Genomic DNA, 7548 nt, shown 5'->3' with positions numbered 1-7548 from the left:
GGGCCACATAAGCTCTAAGTCTCAAGCATTTTTTATATGGATTTTTATGCACAAGTCAAAACATTTAGATACCAAATAATCAATCTTGACAAAGCTCACATTCTTTATCATTTTACTTGATGGTTCAACCATTTAATAATTTATAGAAATACATAACACAAACATTCTCTCTTTTATTCTTTGTTTTTAAAAGTTTGATACATATTCTTTCATGATTTTTTCTTCTTATTTTTTTGGTCACCAAAGTTTCAGGCCTTGCTCGGACTAATTTCTTGGGTACATATAATTCTCCCACTCCATACATATCATGTAATTATCAGGCCAAAACATTGGGAGTAGATCATCACCACCTTGCATAGTTTGGACTTGTATCTTTTAACAATAGTGAAGAGAGAGATGGTGCAGAGTAGAGATGGGGAGGGACTGGAGGAGTTTGGGGGGTTCCGATGGTTTGGGTTGATTAGGGTATTAGGTTGGGTGGGGTTAGAAGGGGCTTGTGCAGAAAAGGTAGATGAGAGTAGCGTGAGGAAGTGATGGAAATGGGTAGGACTAAACTCTGGCCCAACCAAGTGCGACTAAGGATTAAAAGAATTCACAATGTGATCTTATGGGGCCTTAAACCTCAGAGAACAACTAAGAATGTCCATTACAATTATTTAAACACTATCCATTTTGCATTAAACTCATATAATTTCACAAGTGACCTAAAGAAAAACACTAAAACAAACAATATTACAGACTAGTGGCCTCAAAATTAGAAATGGTTCTCAAATGGACCGTTTAAAAAACATAGAATGTTGTATAATACTGATATCAAATTTGTAGATAGTTTTCATCTAATCCTATGACTGCAAAAGGGGAATATTATAGTTAGCAAAAACCTAAATCCACCATGGACCAAAAGCACTATATCATACAAAACATAGTAACAAATGGAAAAATGAGAAACATAAATAGATGTCCCTATACAAGTTATAGAAAATGAAAAAACTTCAGTGTCAGCTCTCTCAAATCACAAGTTAAGCCCACATATCATGCACATCATAAATAATGCAATAATAACGCCAATTCCCATGTTAACTTAAAGTTTTCTTTTTAAAATATAAAATTAGTGCCCTAATACATTTAGCATAGGCGCACATGTTTGCCCTTGTTTTTTGGTTTCACTTCTAGATTCCTCTATTATTTCTTCCAAACTTATCACAGTATGGATGATTTTTGCATTATGAAAAAGTTAAGATCATGGCAAAAGCAAGCAAAATAAAGCACAAACACGTGTCTACTTTAATAAGAAAATAAACTTACATAATCAGTTCTTAACAAATGAGAAAGAAGCAAACGACACATGTACACAAACACAAACACAAACATGTCGAGAGCTACTTTATATATATATATATATATAGAGAGAGAGAGAGAGAGAGAGGGTAACAAAATAAAAAATAGTAATTTATACTTACAAGGGAAAATAAATAATTAGAATAGGGACACATTAGTGTTCCTAAATTTATGTATGCCATATCAGGATTTAATTCATTGTTTAAATTAGTTTGTTCCATGGAAAGATTGAGTGTAGTTCAGGCTTCTAGTCTGAATATGGTTGTAAGATCCTCCAAAATTGTTCGATAAATTTGTTGAATTAGACCATAGATAGAAGGATGTTCCTAAAACCATTTACAATTGACATAAAAAAAAAATCAAAAATATCAAACCCATGATTTGCAAGACTTCACAAGTTTAAGTTCTTAACACTTAAGAGTGAAAATGTAAATCGAAGCTAGAAATAATAAGGAAACATAATTTACAGCTAACACTTAATTGGAAGTTGGTTGCTCAAGATCTTTGATTCATTTCATCTAATGTTTTAAAACATGAACAATTCAATAAACCATGTAATAGACAGTATTAAAACTATGCTATTAAAATTGTGTATTCTATTCCGTATTTGGATTGATTTAAGATTATGATGAGAGGTTCACAAAATTTTATCAATTTTGTAATTTAACTAATTAGTCCAAATTTTATCCTTTTTTTTCTTTTTTTCTTTTTTCAACAAAAAACTTTTACTAACATCTATTTCCTTAGTCTAGAAATCAGGCCAAAATTTACCTTCTTTTTTATATCTTCCCAACAAAAAACTAATTAGTCCAGAAATCTATTGAGAAATAGATAGATATTATTGTTGCAGATGGAGGGGTTTTGGGTTTAGGGAATCATAGAGGGGTTGGAGTTAGGATGAGGGTTTAGGGTTTAGGGAAAATAGCTGAAGTGAAGAGGGCGAATATATACATATATATGGAGAGAGACAGACAGAGAGAGAGACAGAGCTCCATACCTGATATCTGGTTGGAGAGAATGCCTTATTATCCCGTCGATGGAAATCAAGGATATAGTGTAGAGATCCAACAATGAAACCCAACAGAGGCTGGAAATCAAGCGTTACACAAATGGCGAGAGCAGTAGAGAGGAATAGAAGAAAAGCGAGAGAAGAAAAAGAGAGTCGCCAAGGGAAGAGAGAGAGAGTCGAAAGGGTTAACCGGTTGCCCAGGTTTCCATTTTTCACAATTAAACAATTCAATGGTGCTGATCATTTCTTTTTAATCCAAGGGTTAATACTTAGGGTGCATATGGTGTGCAACCTTAAGAGGGTTGCACACTTAAACAGAGCCCTAAACCACAAAATGTCATAAATTTTCTCACCACAAAATGGCATAACGTCACCATTCATAACTTTAGGGAGCATACCATAAAGTCAATATTCGTAACTTTAATAAGTATCATAACACACACAACAAATATTGATAACTTTCATAACAAAAAATTATAATTTTCTTATCATGTGCACCGTTTTAGGGGTGCACGTTAGAGATTTCTCCTATAAAAAACCATACGATTGAACCTCAAAGAATTTAAAAACTAACCAAAAGAGCTGAAAACTTATGACAAAAGCAGTCAAATAAAATCAAAATTGAAAGATGCAAAATTATGAAAGATGAACATTTCTCTATATTTCCAAACACCCTTCACAAGATATTAAGGATGTAATAGAAGACACTTTTATTATATAGAATATACAAGGTAAAAGTCTAGTAAAGAAAAAATAGAGCATTATTGAACATAACAAATAAGGGGGGAGCTCTTTCTTAAACTAATAAATAAATAAATAAATAATAAATAAAAACAAAAATAAATAAAAGACTTGAGTTAAGAAACAAAACAAAAAGAAAATCTAATTTTTTATAAAAAAAATAATAATAAAAAAAAAACTAAACTATAAAAAATAAAGCTTTTCGTAGAAATTAACATTTGATTTTGCAACAACTCTTTACCTTATAATCAATGGAGACCACACATTATTCATGCGCAAACTATTGAGATCTATGAATCAAAACAAGTGGCTTATGAGAAGCTGAGGAGTTTCATTCACAAAATTTTGACACTGAGGTTATAGACAAACCTTACTATTACAAAGAAGATAATACATACCATAAAAAATCTAACAACGAGGAAATATTAAAAGAGACAAGACCAGGTATAATAACAATAAACAATAAAACCTAAAGCAAGAAATCAAAATAAGATGGAAACAAGGAGGTGAAGAAGATAAGATATAGAGAGCAAGAAGTTTCATACCTTATAAAGCGGCAATTAACATCCTATAATTGAGATCTCTCTTTGTTTCTCTCATGTAAATTTTCTCATGCTCTGTAATTTTCATTTTCCAAGTGAGACAAATGAATCAAAGCAATGACAAAAAGAAAGTATGAAAATGGACATAAAAAGGTAAGTACCCTAAAATTAGTAAATAAAAAAAGAGTTTTCGCTACCAATACAAAAATTAGTAAGATTAACATTTACAAAAATAAGCATGTCAACATGCAATAAAGATACACAATATGCGCTCGAACACAATATACACAATATATATATAGACTATAGTTGAGAATGAAACATAAACTGACTTCTTGGCAAATTTGCAGATCACTTTGGTGGCGATGGAGTTGTGGACTTTCTGGTCCTCTTCCTCTTCAATGGAGTCGGGAGTTAATCTAACATGTTAAAATCTAGAAGAAATAAAAGGAGGACAAAGTTTAAGATGTATGTTAATAGAATGTATCTTATAGAATATAGCGATTCCGATTTTAACCCGACCCTTTTGCATCCTGAACTCAGTTTTCTTGGTTCTAAGTTGTTGTTTATATCTTACTTCCCTTGTATCTCCTTAAATTGGGCTTTAGGATTGTTGTGATTGCACTTGGAACAAGTTGGTTGCTTGGTTTCCAAACTCTTGTTGCCCAGAATTCTGCTCATCTGCTCGAGCGGCACTTCTTGCGCTCGAGCGGGCTTTGTGAACGCTCAATATCTTGTAAGTCTGCAAAATTACTGGGAGAGTGTATTATACACTCGAGCGAATCTTTCTGCGCTCAAGCTGACTCAGCTCGAGCGACCCTTCTTGTGCTTGAGCGTTAGTCTATTATCTACAAAACTACTGGAAGTGTGCATTCTGGGCTCGAGCGTCACTTCTTGCGCTCGAGCGGAACAACTTATTGTGTTTAACACTCGAGCATCAACTCTTGCGCTCGAGTGGACTATGCGTACATTAGCTTGTAACAGCCACATTTCTCATCACTTTTTCATCTCTTTCTCTCTCTAAAACATTTCCAAACTCTAGATCTTGAGCTTCTCTCTCTAAAACTCACGTTCTCTTTACATTTTCACCTAGATCCGTTGGTTTCTCTACCCTAGTGTCTTTGGAAAAAAGGTAAAGCATCTCAAGAGCTCCATTTTGATTCGAACAAAAGTTAGTTTTGGCATCTTTAAGGTTTACTCCTTGCTTTGCTCGTCTTCTAACTTTGAGGTAAGATCTTTCTACACTCTTCTATGATTTCTAACTTAGTTATTAGTTGATTGTGTAAGAAACGTTGGGATTTGAGGGATTTTAAACAAACCTAGGGTTTTGGTTTAAAATCAAAAGAGGGGTATTCAAATGAAGGTATTGAAAATGGTCATGGGTATAGATATGAGGATGTGTTGCGTTGAATTTGTTGATTTTGGCACATGGGTTGGATTTGGGAGAGAATGGGGTTTTGCCCTAAAATGTTTCAAATAATTACTTTGTTTAAATAATGAAATTGGTATTAAAAATATGAAATTAGATGAATGTTTAAATAAATGGTGGAGTTGAATGTGTATTATCTCTCACATATGGAAATTTGGATAATTTATCTGTCTTGGAGATTGTATATTTGTTTAGAAATATCTATTTTGGGCTATCAGTGGAGGATAGTTATGATTGTTGTAGAAATTGCATGAGGATTAGGTGAATTGAAACTATAGAGAAGTGGTTTGGAAAAACTCTAGCATCCAGCCAGACGTCTTTGATCCTCTAATTGCTACAGTTGTGGAGAAGTGGTGCAGACACCCCATTTTTGACCGTCCTCAAGACTTGGACGTCACCGTTTGAACACTCGGTGATCATCCATGTTTGTGTTCGTCTTGAGTTCCCGGAGGTCTCGGCTCGCGCGCCTTGCCTCAGGATCTCTCGACTCGACTGTTTAGTGTCTGGTTTTGCACCAAACACTTGTGTTTTGCCTTGTGAGGCATCCCCACACATCACCGGCCATGGCTAGAGGCCACCGGCTGATGTTTTGTTGCCATCGGCAATGTGTATTGCCGGTCGGCATTCTTTGTTGCCGGTCGGCACTCCATTTTGCCAAAATGGCATTTTTGAGCAGCCGACTACTGTTCATCTGCTTTTGCAGATATTTTAATACAACTGTCTTGCATTTGGCTCCCCTCCATACACGTGTATGGAGGGATCTCTCTCTTTAGAAGCTTGTCTTGTAAGCTTTACAAGACAAAGAGCTCTATAAGAAGAGCCCTCCTCTCCCTTGTTTAGGGTTAGAGATTTTAGACAGCCATATTAGGGTTTTGAGTTCTAGGGTTAGGATTGATACACATTCTATCTCTATACCTCTCTCCCATTTGGCCTTTGTGTGTGTCTAGGTGCATTTGTGTCTTACTATTGCACACAAACACATAGTGTTACACCTTCCCTTGGCTACTGAGGTTCTAAGAGGTTGGTCTTGAGGTTCTTGGGTGGTTTTGAGCTTGGAGGAGCAGCTGGTCCACCATTGTTGAAGAGGTCTTCAAGGGTAAGAAACTAGTCCCTTTTATTCCCCATTTTTGCATTATATTTTTTCCTATCTTAGAACTGTTTTTGTGCTTAGTGTATAACATGAAAAAGTTCTGTTTTTAGGCCCTCTAAATAGTTTGTTTAGAGTGTTTTGCGGTTTGGAGGTGTTTGACCCCTCTTAGGCCTTGAAAGGCCCCATTTTGAGTGAGCTCCGGGACCTTGGTGTTTGGGCCTCCTCACCACTGAAATCTTGAGGGATTTCAGAGGTGAGGATGGTGCCTTGAGGTCCTAGGGAGGAGAGGGCCACCCCCTCTCCTTGTTGTCCTTGAAAAGGACCATTTGTGGCCTCTTGAGGGAGCACCTAGCTAAGCTTCATGTTGACCATGCCTTAGTTGTTTTTTGTGCCTATTATGTCATAATATACCTCTTTTTTTAATTGGTTTTGGTACACCATGCATGCATAGCATACCTACATTGTAATGCCATGTTTAGGCCTTAATATGCCTTAGGTTGTAAACCATTGTTCAAGCATGTTTTAGGTCTAGCTTTGTGAAGCTTTTGTGCTTATTTTTCCATGCTAGAGGTCTGTCCATAGTTGCTTGGGTCGGCCATGGCATGCATTGTATAGCCTCTTTGCATTTTTGGTTTGTTGGCCTTAAGTGTGTGAATGTGTAGCATGCATCCTTGCTTTATTTCAGTGGTTTGGCACCATTTGTGGCATAATTTCAGTCCCTTTGACATGCTTGTATGCTTGCCTTGGACACCTCTTTAATGCTTCGAAAGCTTGTGTAGCATGCTCCATGTTTTAACACTTGTGCATGCCTTGGAATTTAGGTCATTTGGATGCCATCTAAGTGGTCTTTAGGCCTTGTCTTAACATGCCAAAATTCTGTTTTGAGTCATTTAGTTCATGCCATGTTTGGTCTTGCTAAGTGTAGTTCAATACTTCATTAGTTTGCTTTGAATGCTTGGGCCATTTGTTGCATGTTTAGCCTATCTTGCTAGCTTGGTTTAGCACCATGTTCTCGCATGATTTTCAGAGCTTAATGCATGTCATTTGTCCATATTTGTACCCTCTTGAGTGTGCTTGAGAATCGCTCTTTAATGCTTAAGTGTTGGTCCTTGTGTGCATGCATGTTTGCACGCCATTTAGCCCTCATTTCATAGCACTTTGGCCACTGTTTTAGGCCTAGTTAGAGCTGCCCATATGATGCTCAAGTCTACCCTTTGTGTGTTTGCATGTTGGCCTCGCATATTTGCTTGCATAATTGCATGAATGCGTTGAATTGCCATGTCGCATCCTTAGCTCACATGCCTAGGATTGCATTCCATTTGCATGCATGCTTGGCCTCTTGAAATGTTTGTGATAGAGGTTGAGCCTCTTTGGTTTGTTGGTTTGCATTACACTTGAC

Source organism: Camellia sinensis, chromosome 2 (assembly GCF_055761805.1).
Source record: "Camellia sinensis isolate YWXY chromosome 2, ASM5576180v1, whole genome shotgun sequence".
Classification (NCBI taxonomy): domain Eukaryota; kingdom Viridiplantae; phylum Streptophyta; class Magnoliopsida; order Ericales; family Theaceae; genus Camellia; species Camellia sinensis.
Note: the sequence above shows the minus strand (reverse complement) of the source record.